Source organism: Tupaia chinensis, unplaced genomic scaffold (assembly GCF_000334495.1).
Source record: "Tupaia chinensis unplaced genomic scaffold, TupChi_1.0 Scaffold000369_1, whole genome shotgun sequence".
Lineage (NCBI taxonomy): Eukaryota > Metazoa > Chordata > Mammalia > Scandentia > Tupaiidae > Tupaia > Tupaia belangeri.
Genome location: NW_006159866.1, coordinates 1262802 through 1288006, shown reverse-complemented (window position 1 = coordinate 1288006; position 25205 = coordinate 1262802). Strand labels below are relative to the sequence as shown.

General features: G+C 37.5%; 1 pseudogene; it reads right to left on the bottom strand.

Moving 5' to 3' along the window:
• Positions 1–271: 271 nt before the first annotated feature.
• On the bottom strand, positions 272–25205 carry LOC102482110 (small nuclear ribonucleoprotein Sm D2 pseudogene; annotated as a pseudogene).

Here is a 25205-nt window from a genome sequence, read left to right as displayed (position 1 = left end):
ACTCGAACTGTGGTTGACTACATTGGAGTCCAGTGACATAGCTGTTACTCCAACTGCTGGTCTCATCTAATAAAGAAGTTTTATGAAATTTTGCAGTATTAATTCCTTGTACTCACCTCAATTTAGTGACTCAGTTTCCCAGCTTAAGATCCACTTCAATTTGTGGTAGCCAAAGGTAATTGACTTTTAACTTTGGCCCTTACATGCTAGAAATGTCTGATTTATTTTATAAGATGCTCAATATAAGTGGCGTGGGAGGTGATCCCACAGATCACTTAAGGTTGGGGTGGAGTTGTGGTGGCTCATCTTGCCTGCTTAACCTGTTGGTTGTTACATAGGGCAATGACTCTTGACCTCTGGACTCATAGACCCCATTGAAGAGTGTTTCTAGGGAATAGGAGGAATCTGAGAGGGAACTGTCAGTGTTCTCTGCCATCTTCTTCCTTTTGACAACAGTATCTGGGAAATGCGGGAAATCCTTGAGATGCCTTATAATTGTTTAGATCATTTTCAAAAGCTACTGGTTAGAATAAGCATGCCAGTCGAGATGGAGAAAATTGTATAACTTGCCTAGAGAATTACAGAACTAAAGCATATTAAAGAGTAATCTAAATTTTATTTCATTAGGATATTTTACTTACAATAAAAAATTTGGGGGAGTTTTATTTAAAATATAAATTATACATTGCATAGATAATGTAGATATATGTAGATATAGATTATGCATTGAATTACACATTCAAATAACTATTTTCTGAAATTTTTTAATTTTATTGATAACATTCTGGGTAATATATGATCATTGTAACACATTTGAAAGAAAAGTACAAGTAAAAAGTGAAATTCTACTTTCTCTATGTTTAATAAGCATACACATTTTTTAAAAAAGAAATGAATTTATAATGGACTTGGATATCTTTTTGTGACAAGTCTGTGGCAGTATAATATTATATAACTTATTGAACTGTTTCCTTATTATTATGATTCCCCCCCATTGAAAGCATTGCTAGCATGCATGTATTCATAATTGTATTTTTATTTTTTAAAGAAATATTTATTATTATTGTTATTTTTAAAATTTGCTTTAGGACGTGTGTGCTCATCTGAGAGAGATGGGACGTGGGTGGGGGGTATTATGAGAGAGCAAACCACTACATCCGGGACTTGAACTGCAGTTGGCCATGTGGTGGTCCAGTGCCTTAACCATCATGTAACATGCTGGCCCCTGTAATTATATGTTTTCTTTTTAAAAAAACATTTATTTATTTATTTGTCATGATTTTCTAGCTGCCTAGTCCAGGACTTGAACTGTGGTCTGCCATGTGGGAATCCAGTGTCTTAACTGCCATGCCACCTGCTGGCCCCATAATTGTATTTTCATATATAACTGTGTGTATATATGTAATTAAAGTACAAGTTTACTTTGGTGCAAAACCATTTTGTAATTCATGCATAGTTATTTCATGATACACATTTTCTTTTTTTTGGGAGAGGTTTTTTCCTATAGGGTGCATGCACTCGCCAGACAGACAGAGACATAGAGACAGAAAGTGAGAAATCACCCCTCAGGGGGGATGGTCACGCCGCAATCCATTCTCCTCTCGGGATCTTAGGCATGCACGCACAGGCGCCCGGCATGAGTTTTAAGCCACCGGGTCTGGGACGCGAACTGTGGTCGACTATGTGGGAGTCCAGCGACATAGCCATTACACTAACTGCTGGTTCCCCATGATACACATTTTCTATAAACTTTTGAAGGCCCCCCTCATAAATAAGTGAATATAACAAAAAGGAGATCAATTTCATCCTTGAAACAAAGATATGACAAAGGTAAATATCCTCAATCATTCTGTTTTTAAGGTAAGAAATTCTATTTTCAGTGAATGGTAGTGATTTTTCCAAAATCAACCTGTCACTTGGCTGTTTCATATTTTGACAGTTCGCATCCTGTAGATCTTTCATTTTATAATTTTTTTACAGTTAATCACTGTATATCATTACAACTTATAAACTTAATTTTCCAGCATGAATACACTGTATATTAGTCCAGTCAAAGATATTACCATACCTGTTAATATCAACAATTTTCCATTTTTGTGTCCCTTAAATGTTTTGTTTCTTTTTCCCTTTGACTCCCTTCCTTCCCGTTTCTCATCTTTCTCCCAGTTTCCAGTATCCATAATTGCTCTCCATGCTTTTATACCTTCCAATGTTTCAGTTTTTCTGCCAGAGAGTGCAAAAATTAAGTATATATTGAGTGGGGACATACAGTGCCTCTCTTTCACAGTCTAGCTTGCTTCACTTAGCAGTAAATCTTCCATATTTGTCTACTTTCTATCAAATGGCTCTTTTTTTTTTTTTTTTTAAGACCAAGTAGTATTGTGTAGCGTATATGTGCCAACCCTTTCAGGCCATTTATCTGTTCATAGACATTTGGGTTGGCTTAGCAATTGTGGATAATGCTGCAATAAACATGAATGTGCAAGTAAGTACTCTTTTGATAGAGTGTATGAGTGTATTCTTATCCTTTGGGCAGATACCCAGGAGTTGAATTACTGAGTCATGTGGTAGTTTTATTTGTAGGTCTTCGAGGAACCTCCATATTGTTCTCCACAGTGGCTGTACTAATTTACATTCCCACCAACAGTGTAGGAGAATTCCCTTTTCACCACAGTCTTGCCAGGACTTATCATTCTTTATTTTTTTAATCTTAACCATTCTGACAGGGGTTAGGTGGTATCTCATTGTGATTTTGATTTGCGTCTCCCTTATGATAAGGGATATTGAACATTTTTTTCATATGCCTTTTTGTCTTCCTTAGGGAGTTGTCTGTTCAGCTCATTTGGCCATCTTTTAATTGGGTTGATTATTATTTTTCAGGTTAGCTGCTTGAGTTCCCTGTGTATTCTGGTTACCAGTCCCTTATTTGAGGTATAATTTGCAAATATATTCTCTCATTCCAAAGGTTGTTGATTCATTCTAGTTATTGTTTCTTTTGCTGTGCAGAAGCTTTTTAACCTGATGTAATCCCACTTGTCTATTTTTGGGATTATTGCCTGTGCAATAATCTTATTTACGTCTTTGCCTACTCTGATGTTTACAAGAGTTTCCCCTGTGTTTTCCACCAGTAGTCTTATAGTTTGAGGTCTTAGGTCTTAGGTTTAGATCTTTGATCCATTTTGAGTTGATTTTTGTTAGTGGTGAGAGATAGGGGTCCAGTTTCTTTTTTCTGCAGGTGGATATACAGTTTTCCCAGCACCATTTGCTAAAGAGATTTTCTTTTCCCCGCTGGATTTGTCAAAAGTCAGTTGGCTATATGTTTTGGGGTTTATTTCTGTGCTCTGAGTAGTGTTTGGTTTATGATCAGAAGATTAAATATTTGTAGACTTAGTTAATCAAATGTTTATTAGTTGCATACAAAGCATGATGTGCTATGGGGACACTAATAAAATGCCAATTAGTCAACTTAGTGGTAGCCTATAGCATGTTAAAAAAATATTTGCCAGAGGTACATACACTTGCTGAAGAGAGAGAGAGAGGGAGAGAGAGAGAGAGAGAGAAAGAGGGAGGGAGGGAGGGAGGGGGAGGGAGGGAGATACATAGGCAGAGAGGGAAAGTGAGAAAGCAATTCTATTGAGGATGGGCATGCTACAGTCTCTTTTCAGTTTCTTCCATGATGTTTGGGGAGTTTGGGCACACATACACATGCACCTGGTGTGTTTTTCAAGCTACGGGTCTGGGACTCAAACCATACAGTTGGCCCTGAGGGATGTAGCTGTCTTTACCACAGGCTGACCTTAGCACCTTTTTCAGTGGGGAGAGAGATGGAGAAGGAAGGAGAGAGATGGGAAGAGAAAGCGAGAGGACACATGCCAGTTGGAGACTCGAGAGGGTCTTGATATTTTGGGCAGGGTCTTGCCATGCTGTGTCCTCCTATCTCCTAGTTAGCTAGGATTATAGACTTGTACTACCATGCTGTTTTAGGTTGGTCTGAGAGCCAAACTTGGGCCTTGGGCCTCCCATGTGGTGTCAGCCTTGTACAGTGGTGTCTTACTTATTGTGCCACCATGACTGGGCCCGGTAGCACATTTTAAAATGGAAATTTGCATATCTAACTATGTATTATATTTAGTAAAATATGAGACATTAGAAAATTTTCAGGTACTAATACTGGATAGAACATGTAAATTTATACTAAAATGAACATGAGACTTTTAAAAAAAGACTATTTATTTAACTTCATTATTTTCATTTTCCAATTTGACTGGAGAGAGACAGAGAGAGAAAGGGAAAGCAAGATAGCAAGCCGCCAAGTCTAGGACTCGAACCTTGGTTGGCCATATGGGAATCCAGCACCTCTATCCAGCATGCCACCTGGGAGCCCCAGATATAAAGCTTTTTAAAACATGAGGGGAAGTGTTGCTTATTCTTATAAAAGTAGTCATCCATTTTTCATTGACACTGTCTTGAGAATTTTAATCATCTTGTGGAAGTTTTGAAAAGCTAGGAAGGTCATAGGCACTGTTAATAATTTTAGATTTGTTGTTGTTGTTAAGTAATTAAAGTTTTCCTGGTGACTCTACATAATGTAATAATGCTTACTCTTTAGAGAACCAAATTGGCTTGAAGTATAGAACCAAAACTGAAGCGTAGGTAATTAAAGCTAAACTAATACACTGATATTCTAATTTGTTATGTCTCAAGCTCTGTTGTGCTTATTAATAAGGTATGCTGAGATAGAATGGCAGGCATCATTTGTAAAAGTTTTCCTCTTTAATTGCAGTTTTGTTTTTACATGACCAGAAATTGTCTGATTTGGCAGTGTATACTTTACATAAAAGACAGTTAATGTTTGCTGTTTGTTTTATATTTCATTTAAGAAATGTGGTTTCTTAACTATGGTTAAGGGATTAGCCTTTTAACTCCCATTAGGTGTGGGACGAACAGTTGGTGTAATGGCTATGGTCGCTGGACTCCCACGTAGCTGACCATGGTTTGAGTCTTGGACCCAGTGGCTTAAACTCACATTAGGCGTGTGTACCCAAGATCCAGAGAAGAGAATGGAGGAGAAGGGATTGCGGTGTGGCCATCTCCCCTGGGGGTGATTTCTCACTTTCTGTCTCTCTGTCTCTGTCTTTCTGGCAAGTGCATGTGCCCTATAGCAAAAAAACTCTCTCTCAAAAAAAAAGATACCATTAGGTGTGAAGTGGATTTGGATTTGATATTTGAGTTGTCTTATGTAACTAAAATCTTTGATAATTTTCTGTGTTGAATGATCTTTCCAAGTAGAAATTATTTCTTCAAATGTGTAAATTTAGCATACTCATTTAACAGGTTTTATGAGGTGGTATACCATGTTCTTTATACTTTCTAGGAAGCCGAGAATACAAAGATGAATAAAGTGTGGTTGTCCCAGAAGAAATAATTCTAATTGATGAGATACACATAAATATATTATACAGTTGGGACCAGCAGTTAACGTAATGGCTATGTTGCTGGACTCCCATGTAGTCGACCACGGTTTGCGTCCTGGACCCGGTGGCTTAAAACTCACACCGGGTGTGCGTGCGTGCATGCCCAAGATTCTGAGAGGAGAATGGAGGAGAAGGGACTGCGACGTGGTCATCCCCCTGGGGGGAGATTTCTCCCTTTCTATCTCTTTGTCTCTATCTTTCTGGTGAGTGCACATGCCCTATAGCAAAAACCTCTCAAAAAAAATATATATATATATGATACAGTTAAGTGGTAGATCAGGAATATAAAGTATGTAAAGTCTAAGTGCTGTAGCAGCAGTTATTGTCTCTTTCTGGGAGAATTGGAGAGGATTTGTTAAAGACTTATTCAATTGTTTGGGTTTTTAACACCTTCTTTCTCTGCAATTTGTATAAAACAGGGCTTCTTAAACTATCAGCAAAGAATCTTTAAGGTAGGTGAGAGTAGGAGTATCCTTTAGGAGTTTATGATATACCTTAGAACAGCTTCAAAATTTCTTGAATTCTTTTTTATCTTAAGAATTCATGTGATTTTGCATTTTGTTGCATAGTGTTTATATAGATATCCAAATATAGAATTTTTTTAGGTTGTTGGAAAAGTCTCGAATGAGTTGAAAAAACCACTCTCTAAGGATGACATATAAATAGCCAAAAGGCAAATGAAAAAATGCTCAACATCCCTCATTGTAAGAGAGATGCAGATCAAAACCACAATGAGATACCACCTAACCCCAGTCAGAATGACTAAGATTAAAAAAACAAAAAATGATGAGTGCTGGTGGGGGTGTGGTGAAAGGGGAACTCTTACACTGCTGCTGGTGGGAATGTAAATTGGTCCAGCCACTGTGGAGAACAATTTGGAGATTCTTCAGAAATCTACAAATAGAACTACCATATGATCCAGCAATCCCACTCTTTGGTATCTACCCAAAGGACAGAAGAATCTTCAGTCAGAAAAGTGCTTGCATATCGATGTTTATTGTGGCATTATTCACGATTGCTAAGACATGGAACCAACCCAAACGCACACAAACAGATGAATGGATTGAAAAAGTGTGGCACATATACTCTGTGGAATACTACTAAGCCATAAAAAAACAACAAGACCCTGGATTTTGACAGAAAGTGGAGGAATATGGAAGATTTCCTGCTAAGTGAAGCAAGCTAGGCTATGAAAGAGAGACATTGCATGTCTCCACTTAATATATACCAATTATCCACACACTATGGCCCAAACTGAATGACTAAAGGATATAGAAACATAGCCAATGGTTGTGAATACCAGATACATTGTGGGAAGAGGGAGGGTGAAGGAGTAGAGTCTGAGAAAGTACATTAAAGAGAAAAATAGAGAGACAAGGCATTTATGGGACAAAGAAATGGGTTATTATCTGTTGAGGGATAGCCTTATAGTATTGTCAGCTGGACCAGTGCGAAATGCACACAGGTTGGAGTTTTAACTTTGCAAGCTAAGTAATGTGATTGATGATAATAAAACAGATAAAGGGTTTTTTTCCCCCAAAACCCAATAATTACTACCAGAATAAACAAAACATTTCCTGCTTGTCTCTTGGAAACTGGGTTAAGTGAAGAGAGTGGACAGCACATACCAGGTTTAGCATCCACCTTCTTTTTATTGTATCCCTAGGATATTTCAGCTTATGTCTGGGGATAAATGCTGCTGGTTTGAGAAAAAACAGACTAATCAGTCAGATCATGGAGCATTGCATTTTCTTTTTTACTCTTACTATAGTGTATCCTTGGGGGAAATTAATTTGGTCTGCCACCTATATATTTGAAGACAAAAGTCTGATTGCTTTTTTCTTCCAGAATTCTTTCCAAAAAACCTGGGGGAATTCATGCCCACAAACATTAACAGACCACTTTGGTCCATTGATAATAGGACTCTTCCTACATCCTGGCCCTGGCATTGCATTTTTACATGCATAGTAAGGCTTATATGTTAAAATAAAACACATTCTTTTGTTGGTTTCTTCCAGGAACAGAGACCTTCCTTTCCAATCACCAACCTATAAATTTGTAAATCCACCTATAGCCTACAAACCTCTGCTTCCAGATGTCCCACGTTTTTGGGCCAGAGCAATGAAAGATTCTTTACACTAAATTGTAAACTTTGTGTCTTTAACTCTTGAAAAAATAAAAGGGAGCCACTGTGTGTGTCTGAGCAGCATGAGAAACATGCTTGTCTTTCCCCAGGCCGGTCACTCAATATCATGCCTAGTAATAACCACATTAATTATTATTTCTATGGAGTTGGTTATTTCCATCCACATAAATTAGGCTAGTAATGTGTGCCCATTCTTTTGTTTGGAGGAGATCATGTAGTAACTGCTCATTAAATATTCATCACCTCTTTTCCCCTTTCCTTCCCACATTCTGTTGCTTTCTTTCTCCTTGGCTTTAACGTTGGTCTTATAACTGCTTGGTGTGGCACGATTAGCTTGCTTACTGTCCTGTCAGGTTTTATCTGCCAGTGAACAGAGAGCACAATGTTAGCAGATGCTTGGGGCATAACCAGATAAGTACTGAAATTACAGAGACAAGCTGAGGAGCAGTCGTTACATAGTGAAATGATCAGATTTAGCATCAGAAAGGCTCCTATGTTAATAAGGGGAAGATGGGTCAGACTATAAAAGTTGGGGTAAGAATGTAGGCCTCAGTGCACTCAGAGTCCATTTCCTGAGCAACATCAAAAGAGGCGGTGTTGACTTCATTTTTTCCATAGTGGTCAGAGTAAAACCAAATGGTTTGAGGATTTTCAGACTGAACTAAGTGTATGTTCAAGAATAAATAATTTCTGAAACTGTATGGTTAGACTCAACAAATTTATGTTCCTTTTTTTTTTGTAAATGATAATAGCTGTCCCCATGATTCTCTTGCTATTTATAACCAGCTTCTTGATCTCAAACCTCATCTTTTTCGCCAGCTATACTGTGCATGTCAGTTGGAGGCTCAAGAGAGTCCAATTAAGTCACTTAAGAATTTCTACAGGTTCTTAATTAAGAACAGAAATAAGACAAATTTGCATAAAGATAAATTACTAAATGTTATTATTGGTGAAGGTATATTAGAAATCAGAAGAAAATTCTAGTATTTCACTCTTTAGCAAGAAAAGAAACTCCCACATAAAAATAGAAGAGAGGAATAGGGTTTTGTTTTTAGTGCAGTCATGACACCTGCCATTGCAATAGTCCTTCCAGATGGAAACGTGGTGCATGAAACTAGGCAGGCATGTTTTAAACCTTTTAACTGGAATTCCTCCTTCATTGGGCTTATAATGGGTACCTGACCAGTGGACAATCATTATTGTAGGAGATGTATTACCACAAAATGAAATTGATTTACTTGTTCTAGTCAATATAGCTACATAAATCCATATTTAATCCATATTTAGTCAATGTAGCTAATTAAATTCACATTTAATCCATGTCATATCCCACTGTGTCTGGGACTTGAACCATGTAGTTGGCCTTAGATTCAGCTGCTGTAGCCACCACACCACCTGGCTAGCCCAAATTTGTAAATTAATTTGAGTAGAATTGACATTTTTAATTACACTGATTCTTCCAGTCTAAGAACATGGGATGTCTTTCCATTTTTTAAGGTATCATATTTAGTGTCTCTTTTCAGTTTTTCTTGTAGAGTCCTTTCACCCGTTTGGTTAGGTTTATTCCTAAGTATCTTATTTATTTATTGGCTATCTTGTAAATGGGATTGCTTTTTTCAATAATGACTCAGTCTCTTCATTGTTGGTGTATAGAAATGATACAAATTTTTGTATGTTGATTGTATTCTGCAACTTCATCGAACTCATTAATCACTTCTAGGAGTTTTTTGTTGATTTTTTTAAATTTTCTCTATATATAATCCTGCCATCTGCAAATAGGGAGAATTTTACTTCTTCCTTTCCTTTTCAATGATTTTTATTTTATAGTACCTTTTAGTCTGAATGTGTTGGCTAGGACTTCCAGTACTGTGTTGACAAGGAGTGGAGAAAGTGGCTGACCTTGTCTTGTTTCAGTTTTAGGGGGAATGCTTTCAGCTTTTCCTCATTCAGTGTGATGTTAGCTATAGGTTTGACATATATGGCTTTTATTACATTGAGAAATGTTTCTTCTGTATCTATTTTGTTGAGAGTCTTAATCATTCTTTTAGTAGAGCAAATTAAAATATGTTCTTGGCTTATAGAAGTTTGACGTATTTTGACAAGATTATAACAAGTTATGAAACGCTTTATCATTTGAATTTTTTTTTTTTTTAATTGCTAGAGTGTGTGTATACCCACTAGAGGGAAACAGAGAGACGGAGGGAGAGAGGGAAATGGTATGGTTATGCTGCAATCCATTCTCCTTTTCCTTTATTCTGTTGAGATTTTGGACACATATGCACATGGTATCTTTTCCAAGCTGCTGGGTCTAGGATTTGAACCTTGGTTGGCCAAGGGGTCTGGCTCCCTTAACTGGTAGGCTACAGGCTGGTTAATATCCTTTTTTTCAATTAAAAATTTTTTTAAGCTCTTGTTTTACTACCGATTAGTCATAATGTCAGGTGTTATTGTAGTTGTGTGTTAGGGTTATAATAAAACGTGGATAATATTTAACATATTATGCACAAATTGCTTAAATGACAAATTTATTGGTTAATTTAAGGTGCCAAAGTGGCTTTGACTAGTAAGAAAAAAATTATTTAAAAAAAGTAAAGTTCAGATGTAGCAGTAACTACTCTGGTTTCTGTGATTATCTTAGAAACAGTTTTCCATCTGTAAATTTTAGTTTACAGGTGGTAATTTTGTTATAAAATATTTGAGTTTTTATCTGAATTCCTGTGTTCAGAAGAAGGAGAGGGTTCCTGCCTTAATTTTGGCCTCTAGGGAAAAAGTACAACAAATAATATTTAGCTGTGTGTTAAAAAATAAGTGGAGAGGGACCAGCAGTTAGCATAATGGCTATGTCGCTGGACTCCCACGTAGTTGACCGTGATTCGCGTCCCAGACCCGGTGGCTTAAAACTCATGCCGGGCGCGTGTGCGTGTGTGCCCAAGATCCCGAGAGGAGAATGGAGGAGAAGGGATTGCGGCGTGGCCATCCCTCCTGAGGGGTGATTTCTCGCTTTCTGTCTCTCTGTCTCTGTCTGTCTGGCGAGCGCATGTGCCCTATAGCGAAAAATACCTCTCCAAAAAAAAAAATAATAATAAATAAGTGGAGAATTTAATGGGAATAAAACCTGATAAAACCTGTTGTTTTCTTTTTGGGGAGAGATTTTTTTTTTTTTTTGATAGTGTGTGTGTGCGCTCACCAGAGAGACAGAGATACACAGAAAAACAGTGAGAAATCACCCCTGAGGGGGAATGCCCGTGCCCAAATCCCTTCTCTTCCATTTTCCTCTTGGGATTTTGAGCATGCATGCATAGTTGCCTTCGTGTTTTAAGCTGCCAGGTCTGGGACTTGAACTGTGGGTGGTCAGAGTAAAACCAAATGGTTTGAGGATTTTCAGACTGAACTAAGTGTATGTTCAAGAATAAATAATTTCTGAAACTGTATGGTTAGACTCAACAAATTTATGTTCCTTTTTTTTTTGTAAATGATAATAGCTGTCCCCATGATTCTCTTGCTATTTATAACCAGCTTCTTGATCTCAAACCTCATCTTTTTCGCCAGCTATACTGTGCATGTCAGTTGGAGGCTCAAGAGAGTCCAATTAAGTCACTTAAGAATTTCTACAGGTTCTTAATTAAGAACAGAAATAAGACAAATTTGCATAAAGATAAACTACTAAATGTTATTATTGGTGAAGGTATATTAGAAATCAGAAGAAAATTCTAGTATTTCACTCTTTAGCAAGAAAAGAAACTCCCACATAAAAATAGAAGAGAGGAATAGGGTTTTGTTTTTAGTGCAGTCATGACACCTGCCATTGCAATAGTCCTTCCAGATGGAAACGTGGTGCATGAAACTAGGCAGGCATGTTTTAAACCTTTTAACTGGAATTCCTCCTTCATTGGGCTTATAATGGGTACCTGACCAGTGGACAATCATTATTGTAGGAGATGTATTACCACAAAATGAAATTGATTTACTTGTTCTAGTCAATATAGCTACATAAATCCATATTTAATCCATATTTAGTCAATGTAGCTAATTAAATTCACATTTAATCCATGTCATATCCCACTGTGTCTGGGACTTGAACCATGTAGTTGGCCTTAGATTCAGCTGCTGTAGCCACCACACCACCTGGCTAGCCCAAATTTGTAAATTAATTTGAGTAGAATTGACATTTTTAATTACACTGATTCTTCCAGTCTAAGAACATGGGATGTCTTTCCATTTTTTAAGGTATCATATTTAGTGTCTCTTTTCAGTTTTTCTTGTAGAGTCCTTTCACCCGTTTGGTTAGGTTTATTCCTAAGTATCTTATTTATTTATTGGCTATCTTGTAAATGGGATTGCTTTTTTCAATAATGACTCAGTCTCTTCATTGTTGGTGTATAGAAATGATACAAATTTTTGTATGTTGATTGTATTCTGCAACTTCATCGAACTCATTAATCACTTCTAGGAGTTTTTTGTTGATTTTTTTAAATTTTCTCTATATATAATCCTGCCATCTGCAAATAGGGAGAATTTTACTTCTTCCTTTCCTTTTCAATGATTTTTATTTTATAGTACCTTTTAGTCTGAATGTGTTGGCTAGGACTTCCAGTACTGTGTTGACAAGGAGTGGAGAAAGTGGCTGACCTTGTCTTGTTTCAGTTTTAGGGGGAATGCTTTCAGCTTTTCCTCATTCAGTGTGATGTTAGCTATAGGTTTGACATATATGGCTTTTATTACATTGAGAAATGTTTCTTCTGTATCTATTTTGTTGAGAGTCTTAATCATTCTTTTAGTAGAGCAAATTAAAATATGTTCTTGGCTTATAGAAGTTTGACGTATTTTGACAAGATTATAACAAGTTATGAAACGCTTTATCATTTGAATTTTTTTTTTTTTTAATTGCTAGAGTGTGTGTATACCCACTAGAGGGAAACAGAGAGACGGAGGGAGAGAGGGAAATGGTATGGTTATGCTGCAATCCATTCTCCTTTTCCTTTATTCTGTTGAGATTTTGGACACATATGCACATGGTATCTTTTCCAAGCTGCTGGGTCTAGGATTTGAACCTTGGTTGGCCAAGGGGTCTGGCTCCCTTAACTGGTAGGCTACAGGCTGGTTAATATCCTTTTTTTCAATTAAAAATTTTTTTAAGCTCTTGTTTTACTACCGATTAGTCATAATGTCAGGTGTTATTGTAGTTGTGTGTTAGGGTTATAATAAAACGTGGATAATATTTAACATATTATGCACAAATTGCTTAAATGACAAATTTATTGGTTAATTTAAGGTGCCAAAGTGGCTTTGACTAGTAAGAAAAAAATTATTTAAAAAAAGTAAAGTTCAGATGTAGCAGTAACTACTCTGGTTTCTGTGATTATCTTAGAAACAGTTTTCCATCTGTAAATTTTAGTTTACAGGTGGTAATTTTGTTATAAAATATTTGAGTTTTTATCTGAATTCCTGTGTTCAGAAGAAGGAGAGGGTTCCTGCCTTAATTTTGGCCTCTAGGGAAAAAGTACAACAAATAATATTTAGCTGTGTGTTAAAAAATAAGTGGAGAGGGACCAGCAGTTAGCATAATGGCTATGTCGCTGGACTCCCACGTAGTTGACCGTGATTCGCGTCCCAGACCCGGTGGCTTAAAACTCATGCCGGGCGCGTGTGCGTGTGTGCCCAAGATCCCGAGAGGAGAATGGAGGAGAAGGGATTGCGGCGTGGCCATCCCTCCTGAGGGGTGATTTCTCGCTTTCTGTCTCTCTGTCTCTGTCTGTCTGGCGAGCGCATGTGCCCTATAGCGAAAAATACCTCTCCCAAAAAAAAAAAAAATAATAAATAAGTGGAGAATTTAATGGGAATAAAACCTGATAAAACCTGTTGTTTTCTTTTTGGGGAGAGATTTTTTTTTTTTTTTGATAGTGTGTGTGTGCGCTCACCAGAGAGACAGAGATACACAGAAAAACAGTGAGAAATCACCCCTGAGGGGGAATGCCCGTGCCCAAATCCCTTCTCTTCCATTTTCCTCTTGGGATTTTGAGCATGCATGCATAGTTGCCTTCGTGTTTTAAGCTGCCAGGTCTGGGACTTGAACTGTGGATAACTATGTGGAGATCAGTGATGTATCTATTACGCCACCTGCTGGTCCCCAAACCTCTGATTTTTGACTTTGTGCTTGCGTATTAGTTTATCATTGTAAAATTCCCACATGTAGACTTTGGGAATCAGATTACTTGTATAAAGTACATTACTATGTTTAAGGCTATATATTTATTCTCTGGGCTTGGTTATAGCTTTTAGTAACAGTGAATTTTAATTTTGTATTTATAACCTATTCTGTGTTTTTTAAGGTAGAAATAATTACTGCAAAAATGCATCACAACTTTTCTGATGACCCAGTAGAAAATACCTCTACTTAAACTGAACTTTAAAATATCCAGCAAAAAAGTAATGTAAAAATGGTTTGGGATACCAGAATGCACTTTTTCAGTGTAATTAAATAAGACTATCATGTAAGAGGATCTATATCAACCTTAAACTTTTTTTAACTGATAGAGTTGGCCTGAACACTATATTTTTGTAGTTGCCCGAAGCTTTCAGATTGTCAAGATATTTTTTATATTTCAGGTTTTGACTTTAGCTTTATAATGTGACATTAGTTAAAACTGGGAATGTATAAGATCACTTTTCTTCTTTAACATACTTCATAATTTCTAGTGGGATTTGGTTTTAGGCTAAAAATATAGCTTGATCTTTCTTTTATGTCTTTCTTTCATCTTATGTTTGTTTATAAAAACCAGTAAAGTACAGAGTTGAAAGTTATTATCCTGATGATTGAAGTTGTAAAAGCCTGGAGTATTTGAATTCATATAATTTACAAAGGCACGAGTGGTTTTCCCTCAAAAGGAAATCTAGCTATTAGAATTTACTGAGGATCATGTTAAAAAACTGTATTACGTGATCAGCGACTCTAAGCTATAATAGCTTAGAATATAGTAGTTTCTCCCATGGTTCTGAGATGTAGAGACCCACTTTTGGAGAACGTTAGCAAAGGATTTGTGTGTCCATTCCAATGTTCAAATCTCATGGCTTATTAGGGAGATGAATATGTACTTGTGCACCCTACCCCCCATATTTTTTTTAGAGAAAAGAAATCTTAGCACACACAGAAACTTAGGCTTAAGTAGCATACTCTTGCTAACCACAGAATTTCTGTTTATCAGCATATCATTTTACATACATTTTCCTTCTCTTTGGAATATTTTTGCATTTAAGTGTCAGTTACACTTTTTTTTTGAGTTACAATTTACATGCCATAACATTCACTATCTTAAGGGTACAGTTGGATGGGTTTTAGTATGTCCACAAGGTTGAATATGTACCAATGTCTAATTCCAAGTACAGTATACACTTTAAAGGAAGATGTTTCTTATATTTTAAGTAACCTACAATTTTCTTTTCTACTTTAAAGAAAACCTTTTTTGTTTTTGGGCTTTCCTCTGAGCTCCTGTGGAGTTTTCTAGTTTTAGTTTGAATGGTTATCTTGTGGCTTTTTTTACATTAGTCACTGGTGCTTAGTACATTCTAATTGCTGGATGCTGTCTTGAGGAAAAATTGCCTTACCAGTTTCAAGAAACCCTAAACATCTATCTCTGTATTAATTTATTTTCTATTCTACTTTAGAGTAAGAGACAGTAGAAAACAATATCATTTTAGGTTATTTTGCCTTAAGTTTAAATGTTGTTCTTTGACAGTAAAACTTTTTAAAGTGAATTTTGCCTTAGGGCACATGTGCTCGCCATAGAGAGAGAGAGACAGACACAGCGAGAGGGAAAGTGAGAAATTAATCCCGAACTTCATGCTCTTCCTGGGAATTTGGGCAGGTGTGCAGCACACGCCCGGTATGATTTTCTTTCTTTTTTAAAAATGTATTTTATTTAACTTTATTTTATTTTTTTTTTTGTTTGTTTGTTTTTAATTTGACCAGAGAGGGACAGAGTGAGAGTGAGAGTGAGAGAGAGAGCAAGCAAGCTGCCAGGTTTGGGATTCGAATCTTTGAACCATGGTCAGCCATGTGGGAATCCAGTATCCTTAACGACCATGCCACCTGCTGGCCCCAATCCTGGCGTGATTTTCAGGCCACTGGGTCTAGAATTCAGACCATGGTCAGCCATGTGGGAGACCAGCGATATAACTGCTACACCATCTGCTGGCCCCAACACTAAAACATTTAAAAATAATTTAATTATTCACTTTTTTCTTGCATGACCAGTTAAAGTTTATTATATACATTAGTATTGAAAAATTTTAAAAGTTGGGGCCAGCAGGTGGTGTGGTGATCAAAGCGCTGGACTTCCATACGGCGTACAGTAGTTTGAGTTTTGGACCTGATAGTTTAAGAATCATGCCAGATTGGGGCCAGCAGGTGGCGTAATGGTTATGTTGCTAGACTTTCATGTAGTCAGCCATGGTTCAAGTCCCAGACCAGTGGCTTAAAACTCATTCCAGGTGCATTTGCATGCATGCATGCTCAAAATTCTGAGAGGAGAATGGAGAAGGGATTGCAGTGTGGCCATCTCCCCGGGGGGTGATTTCTTGCTTTTTATCTCTCTCTCTCTGTCTCGGGTGAGTGTATGTGTCCTATAGGGAAAAAAAACAAAAACAAAAAAACAAAAATATGCTGGGTGCATGTATGTGTGTGCCCAAAATCCCAAGAAGAGAGTGGAGAAGGGATTCTGGCCATGGCCATCCCTGCTGGGGGGGGGGGTGGATTTTCACTTTCCCTCTCTCTGTCTCTCTCCTGTGAGTGCATGTGCTGTATGACAAAACCCCAAAAAACAAACAAAATTTAAAAATTTTATTTATTTATTCCACAAATTAAAGAGTCAGACAGAAAAAGACAGCACCTTTACCCCAACAGGGTCCTGATTCCATGATCTTCTAGCTTCAGCCAGCCCCAAATCATGGAAGTGTGTGTACTCCATATACTCATGAGGTCTAAGAATTTGAACTGAGAACCTTCCCATGTGAGCTTGCCTTACAGAGCATTATACTTTACCCCTGTGCCACAGTCTGGCCTCCCAGATTATATTTTATAGACCAGCTAAAGATGATCATTAGCAGCTTATAATACTGTCATGCAAGTATTTTGTAATCTGCCGTGGTTCTCCTAAATAAGTATCTTCATTCCTAAAGGAGCTTTACATTTTTTTTCTGATCTGAATGATAGCAGTAAAATTTATACAGGGCATTATAATTTTCTAACATACATACTTTCCTTGGACAGTGAAAATATGTGTTTATATAACTTTCTACATAAAAATACTGGATTGTCAGGAAAGTCATGACACATTTTTGCATAGAAAAACACGTTCTGAATTTACTGACGACCTAATAAATAGGGAGATGATAGATACAGAATTTAGCTTTGTCCACTTTGCCTATTATATATTAGCTGGTTTTCTGAAAAATATTTCATGTTTCTTTCCATCCTACTGTTACTCTTGATTCAAAAAACTAGGAGTTATCTCATTAGCCACAAAGCATGTCTCTGGTGGTGCTTTAGTGTCTACTGATGTAAAAACCTTTTCACTTTTTAGAACCACCCTTTACCCTTTCCTTGACACCTGAGATCTCTTGCAGACCATCTCTGTATATTATACAGCCCAGAGGGAGGACAGCTTCTCTGTAGTCTGAGATTGTTGTGATTACCCATGGCTGTCCCCATCTACCCCCCTCTTTGCCTCTTTGTAGATAATTGTTTTTACTCCTTGTTTTTTTTCTGTGTACTCAAAATCTATAGGTATAGATTTTTCTTCAGTTTAGAAGAATTTCTAATATGTTTTCTTAAAAGTTTATTTTGTTTATGAGAGAGAGCATGTGTGCATGTGTATGTGAAAAAGAGAAAAAAACGACCCTCAAAAAGGTCTGATCATGTTGTAACCCTTTTCCTCAGCTCTTCAGCTGGTTAGGTATCAGGTGTGTCCTTAGGTGCCTCTGGCACATTTCAGGTCTATCAGGCTGGGAATCTGAACTTGTGGTTGGCCATTTGGCTTCCAGGACTGCAGTCTAGTACTCTGTGGGCTACACTCCTTGACTGGGCTGAAATATTTTTTTGAGGGACATAGTATGGTAGTTAAGACCACAGACTGAGGAACCAGGTTGCTTGGTTTCCAAAGGTGAAGGTCTTATACTATTAGGTTGTTCGAAAGTCATGCCGTGTTTTTCTGTGGTTTTCTATGCAAAAATGCGTCATGACGTTGGGCAAAATTCTTCTTTCTTGTGCCTCAGTTTGCTCATCTGTAAAATGGGGATTTTTTTTAAAAAAGGTTTTTGTAATAGGGTGTGCTTGCCAGAAAGAGAGAGAGGGAGAGAAAGTAAGAAATCACTCCCCTCCCCGGGGGCGGGGGGGGAGCACACTGTAGTCCCTTCTCTAGTCTCCTCTTGGAATTTTGGGCATGCATGCACACATGCCTGGTGTGATTTTCAGGGCACCAAATCTGGGACTTCTACTGCATAGCTGGTCATATGGGATCAAGAGCCTTAACCTTCACACCATCTGCTGGGCCAAAATGGAGATATTTACAATAATAACAGATTTATTTGAAAATACATCCATTCCTTGGGACCAGCAGATGGCATAATGGTTACATTGCTGGACTCCCATGTAGTCAACTGAGATTTGAGTCCTGAATCTGGTGGCTTAAAACTCAAGCCCGTGCATAAGTGTTTTCCAGGAGGAGAATGGAGAAGGGATTGTGGCATGGCCATCCTCCTTTTTGGGGGATTTTTTGCTTTCTGTCTCTGTCTCTGTATCCCTGGAGAGCACACATACACCCTATAGTGAAAATCTCTCTCTTAAAAAAAAAAAAGAAAGAAAATACATCCATTCTTTACTTAATGACTTACCATTTAATGACTGTTTGGACTGACTGATTGGACTTACTGCCAGGTCTTCAGCATGGGGAATCCCCTGTTTCAATAGGTTTGTCTTGGGAATCTCTCTCTCTCTCTCTCTTTTTTTTTTTTTTAAACTCTTTATCTCCTTACCACAGTTGATTAGTATTCATTACATGACGTGTTCACAGTCACCACACAAAACTACAAATTTTGTTTATAAATTTGTACTTTATTGTACACCTATAGTGGTATTCAGAATAAATAAAAACTATTATGCTGAATTTATTGTGTTGTGTTGTATCTTGTCACTTTTCTGGTAGTTATCTACTGTATGCTTTTGGTATGGGTAGAATTATATTATTCAAATGAGGTATTTTGTGATATCTATTGAAAAATAAATATCCTGTGGTACACTTAAGACATCCGCCTTATTTTATTTTATTTTTCTTATTTTGGAGAGGTTTTTCCTATAGGGTGTGTGGGCTCTTCAGAAAGAGCAACAGAAATAGAAACAACAAATCACCTCCAGGGGGGATGGCCATGCCACAATCTCTTCTCTTCCATTCTCTCTTGGGATCTTGGGCAAGCACGCACACGTGCCTGGCATGTTTAAGCCATTGGGTCCAAGACTTGAAACACAGTCGACTACATGGAAGTCCAGCGACATAGCCATTAACGCTAAATGCTGGTCCCAAGACATCCGCCTTTAAGTTCCTTGCTTTTACACGAGTTTACTATAACCCACTTGTGGGAATGGAACTTGGTGGGAACAGAATTTGGTCGTTAAGTGAGAAGTGCTTGTAGAATTAAAAGTTTATGACTCAGATGCAGTGATGCAGTCAATAGGGTGCCATCTTGAGATACTGGAACTGTATGGAAAGGCCCTGGATTTAGTTTCTTGGTTGACCTGAACATGTGGGCACACTTGTGATCCTGGCTGGCTGGAAGGCTGGGAGAGAGCTTGGGGTATGGTGAGACCCTGTGACAAGTACCTGTGTGTATTTCTCTTCCTCATGAAAAAGAATAATAAATTTTGAAAAAGTTTATAAATAAACTGCCAAGAATAGCACTTGGTACATTCTAAGAATTCTTTGATTTTAATTTTTTTAGAGAAACAAGGTCTTGTATCTTCCTGCCTCAGTCTTCCTAAGTATGTGAGACTACAGGCATGCTCCACTGCTCCTGGCAAGAATTCTTATTATTACAATAGATTTTACTCTTCTTACTTCAATTCTGTTTCCTTTTTGTAGAAGTACTGTCTTACTTAGATGACCTCTTTTGAATCTGATCTCCACATTTTGTTTCTCTCAATTTTTATGTTTCTTAATTCTTTTATTGTTTCTGGGACTATTTTTTGAGTTTTTAAAAATTTTTAAGGGACACATGTACTCCCCAGAAAGAGAGAGTGAGTGAGAGAGAGAGAGAGAGACACTTGTTTGCATGTGCATATGAAAGAGAAAGGGAAAGTGAGAAAGCATCCCAATAGGGGATAGTTATGCCACAATCCCTTCTCTTCCATCTCTATTTTTGGAATTTTGGGCATGCATACTCATGTGCCAGGTGTATTTTTCAGGCTGCTGTGTGTAGGGCTCAAACTGCATAGTTACCCATGTGGAATCCAGTTGCCTTAATTACCATGTCACCAGCTGGCCCTAGTTTTTGAGTTTTAAATCTTTTTTATTTATTAATTTGATGTACTGAACTATCTAATATGCTGGCCAGGACTGCTGTGGTTTTCATTTGATAATCATGTTTTGTCTCTGCAATTTATCCTAATTTTAGATTCTTTTTCTTAACTTCTGGTTCTAGTTTCATGTTTGTAAATCTCTCTTGAATGGTTTGAGAACATCAATTAGAAACTTGATAAATGTGCTTTCCTTTATCTTATAGTAAATCTATTTCAGAAGACATTTGCTTTTTTGTTCAGGCTAGTGACCATAATTTGAATTGTGGTATGTTTTTCATATTAGGTTTTTTCTTGCTCATTTTTATAGTGGAAGGTCTCTGATAGCTCAGTATTGGTCCTAGCATAAGGTAGAATTTGAAATGTATTATAATTGAGGTACATATGGGTCAGACTAGATCCTTGGCTTAAGAAAAGTGAAGGGAGACCATGTTGTTTGAAGCCAGGCAATGACCGATTCCAGGTTTGCACTATCATAGGAAAGAACAGAAAATGATAGTTGCTAATATTTATTCAATTAAAAAATATGTCAGACCCTGTTCTAAGTAATGTACATATGTTATTTAATCTTTCCCAACAACTCTAAGGTTGCTATTATTATTTCTCTGTTTTATACTTAATAAGGTTGAAGTTTAGATATTTAGTCACCAAGGTGAGATAACTCATAGGTGGTAGAACTAGGATTAAATCCAGTTGAAAGTGTCTGACTCCCGTAGTTGGAGGCATTATAGTTAGGATATAATGACCTTTCCTCAATATGTCAAAGGACTTGGACTCTTGTAAGCAGGTTTAGTTCCAAAATGAGAACACTGCCTCATTCTCTCCTGATGGTTAGTAGAAGATGTATTTAGATCCTTCCTGGTGAAATAATCCCCCAAAGTTCACATAATGTAGTTTGAAAAAACCACAGAATTTGTTTTTATAACTTTGGGCATTCACAAATAATCCCACTCATTGCCAAACTGCTTGATTACCTTTCTTTTGTTTTTGTTTTTGCAATAGGGCACGTGCATTTGCAGAAGAGAGACAGAGAGAGAGAAGGTAAAAATCACTCTCTAGGGGCCAGCCACACTACAGTCTCTCCTCCTCCACTCTTCTCTTGGGATTTGGGTATGTATGCATACATACCCAGAGTGATTCTTAAGCTGTAGATCTGGGACTCAAACTGGTTGGCCAAGAGGGAGTCCAGTACCTTAACCACCATGCCACCTGCTGGCCCCAGATTATGTATTTCTTTTCTTTTCTTTTTTTTAAAGAATTATTTTATTTAACTTTATTTATTATTATTATCATTATTATTTTTCAGTTTGATCAGAGAGAGAGAGAGAGAGAGAGAGAGAGAGAGAAAGAGAAAGTGAGAAAGCAAGCCACCAGGTCCAAGACTTGAACCATGGTAGGCCATGTGGGAGTCCAGCACCTTTAACCACCATGCCACTTGCCGGCCCCTGTATTTCTTAAACATAGCATAATATACCTGATCTCTTGCTTTTAAAAAATCTGTTCTGGTCTTTTTTTTTTTTTTTTTTAAGATTTTTGTCAAAGGGGGTATGTGTGCTCGTAGGAGAGAGACAGAGAGACAGAAAAGGAAAGTGAGAAGTGACTTTCTGGGGTGGAGTGGCCATACTGCAGTCCTTTCTCCATTCTTCTCAAGATTTTGAGCATGCACATGTGTGCACTCAGCATGTTTTTCAGTCCACCAGTCCTGGGCCTTGAACTGCATAATTGATCATGTGTGATCCAGCACCTTAACCACCACATCACCTGCTGGCCCTATTGTGGCCCGTTTTATATTATACAGATATTTTTGGAGATCTGGTATGAGCCGAGAACCTTGTTTAACAGAAATGTGTTTTCAGAGTCTACCATGGACTGTATCACAGAAGATATACCCAATATTTATTGATTGGATGAATATTGTATAAATTAAATCGACCTGGTTATAGTGGCACATGTCTGTAATCCCAGTTTCTCAGAAGGCTAAGGTAGGAAGATCTTGAGTTCAAGGACAGCCTGTAATAGTCTCCAGCTATTCAGGAGGTTGAGGCAGGAAGATCATAAGTTCAAAGATAGCTGGGCAACCTAGTGAGACCCTGTTTCTTTAAAAAAAAAAAAAAAATTAGATAAGGAGATTTTGTAGTGTAAATTCTCCAGGATGAACATATTTAAGGTGGTTTGAGTGTGTGTATCATAATCAGCTGGGAACCTTTTTTTGAAATACAGATACTTGTTATGACTTACAACCATTCACTGTTTTAAGATTTTGAGTGTAATTGGAGACTATAAAATTACTGAATAGTTCTTGGTAAATTGCTGTTTTTCGTAAGTTGTAAATGTTCAGGTTATAATCAAATGGTCAAACCCGTAGTGTATATAGTTTGGACTTTGTTTATGACATACAAAGAAAGACTGTTCAAGACTTTCATGTGACAATTACACATCATTGTATAGTTCATTATGAAGTTATTTACTGTACTAAATTAGTCTCATAGTGACTTGCAGATTATAAGATACACAATAAACAGCCCTTAGATTTGAGGACTTGACCTTATGAGAGGAAATATAGAATAGATACGTTTTTAAACTCTGAAATCTGGGAGAATATTTTGATTTATTAAGATGGTTGGTGAGGTTATATAAAAATAAGTCTTTCCAGGGCCAGCAGGTTACACATGGTTAAGGTGCTAGACTCCCACATGGCTGACTGAGGTTCGAGTCCTGGACCTGATGGTTAGAAATGTATGTCAGATGTTTGTGTGTACCCACAATCCAAGGAGGAAAATGGAAGAGAAGGGATTGTGATATGGCAAAGTGATTTCTCACTTTCTTTGTCTTCCCATCAAGCACACACCCTCCTGATAGTAAAAGTCTCTCTTAACAACAACAACAAAAAAGTCTTTCCAAAGTGGAAATATATGTAGTAATCAAAAAGGAAAAAGTTTTCTGATCTGCAACTTGGTACATTGCTCTGTACTGAAGAATTAATAATGTAAAACTAATATATTTAAAATTCATGTTACCAAGGAAAGTTAAAAAATTCAAATGACTTCAGTATAAACACTTAAAATTATAGGACATGTCAGACCTAAATTTCATATAATTGTACCTACTTAACCAGTAGGGTCTTTAGTCATAGATCTTAGTGGAGGAAATTTTATTCATACATCATTCCTTGGTTCTAGAGCATTCACATTTTAAAGATTGGGACTGGGACCAGCAAATGGTGTAATGATTATGTCACTGGACTCCCATGTATCATCTGTGGTTCGAGTTCTGGACCTGGTGGCTTACACCAGGCACATGTGAGCACATACCCAAAATCCTGAGAGGAGAATGGAGGAGAAGGAATTGTGGCAGGGCCCTGTGGGGAGTGATTTCTCGCTTTCCGTCTCTCTGTCTGTCTCTCTCTCTCCTGGGAGCATACATGCCCTATAGCAGAAGTCTCTCTAAAAAAATAAAATAAAAAATTAAACATTGGTAGTTCTGTTCATTAGATCATTAATAGTGCATTTTTCTATAATCGTGAGAACCATCTTAATTGTCTTTTGTAAGTTTTAATTCATAGGGCAGAGATTGCTTTGGATTTCCATTGCCTTTAAAATCCATGCTCATTTTTCTGGTTTGTCCTTCCTCATGAAGTGGTTTGGGCACATTGCTTCAGGGAAATAACAGTGAAACTGGTTGAAAGAAAATTGGAAAACTATGAATAAGTTATAACTATTCTTAGAATTATTGATTATGAAAAAAATACTTCCTTAGATTCATTCTAGTGATGATCATTCACTGGAAACAACCATGAGATTTATAGTTTTAAATTCAGCTAAAATAGAGACTTAGCTGTCTTTATATAATAAGTTCTTGTGTAGGTGGTAGCTAACAATCTGATATTCCTAGAATGTGAAACATATATATCTTACTCTGGCAAATTAGTGGAGTAAGCTGGCCTGTCTATTCCTTTTACTTCATTTAGTCCAATAGTCCAATAGATTATTATCTCCAGTTACTTGGATATGAGCTAAAAAAAAGCTTTTATGTGTGCGTTAGTAGGTGGTGACTCTCAACCCCCTGCCCCTTTTATTTAATTAATTAACTTATATTGACAGATATTTTTGCTATAGGGTGTGTGAGCTTGCTGGAGAGATGGAGAGACAAAGAGACAGAAAGTGAGAAATCACCCCCCGAGGGGATGGCCACACCACAGTCCCTTCTGATTTTTGGGCATCCATGCACTCGTGCCCAGCATGAGTTTCAATCCTCTAGGTCTGGGACTCGAACCACGGTTGGCCATGTGGGAGTCCAGCAACATAATCATTAAGCCATTCACTGGTCTTCCCCGCTTTTAAAAAAATTATAAATATATACAATTAATACCATCTCACTGGAGGAGATTTCAGTCTGGTGGAAAGATTGTTGAAACTGGTTTGAGAGTTTTGAAAGATACAAATTTTGTTATATATAGTTTATGCTACCATTAGTACTTCTGAGATTTTATTTTTTTTGGTATCTCTTTAGTTTGTTTTTGTGAACTTGTTCTTTCTAGGATTGAGTAGTGTTTGTTTCCTGCCTTATTTTTTTTTCTTTTTTTTTAGAAAAACACAGGACTTTATTATTCCCGTCACAAAGGACGGGTTTTGGCAGGACAGGGAGTGTGTTCTGACAGTGGGGAAGAAGCTCTGTTTGCCAGTGATGAGTGGGTTCTGCAGGACCACAATGACCAAGTTTCCACGAGAAACATCTTGGAGATGTAGTGGTCCTTGTTAACTGGCTTGGACTTCTTGCCCTTGCGACTCTTGGGAACCTCAGTCCACATCTCCTTCACGTTCTCCAGCACCATGTCGCAGTGCCTGTCGAAGGCCTTCATGTGGCCCATGACTTTCTTGTTGTGGCAGTGGATGAGTACTTGGGTGTTGTTCTTGACTGACTGCATGAGCACAGAGTGTGGACCCGTGTTAAATTCTTCCTCCTCTCGCTTCTGCAGCTCCTCTGGAGTTATCTCACTCTTGGGCTTGTTGAGGAGGCTCATGGT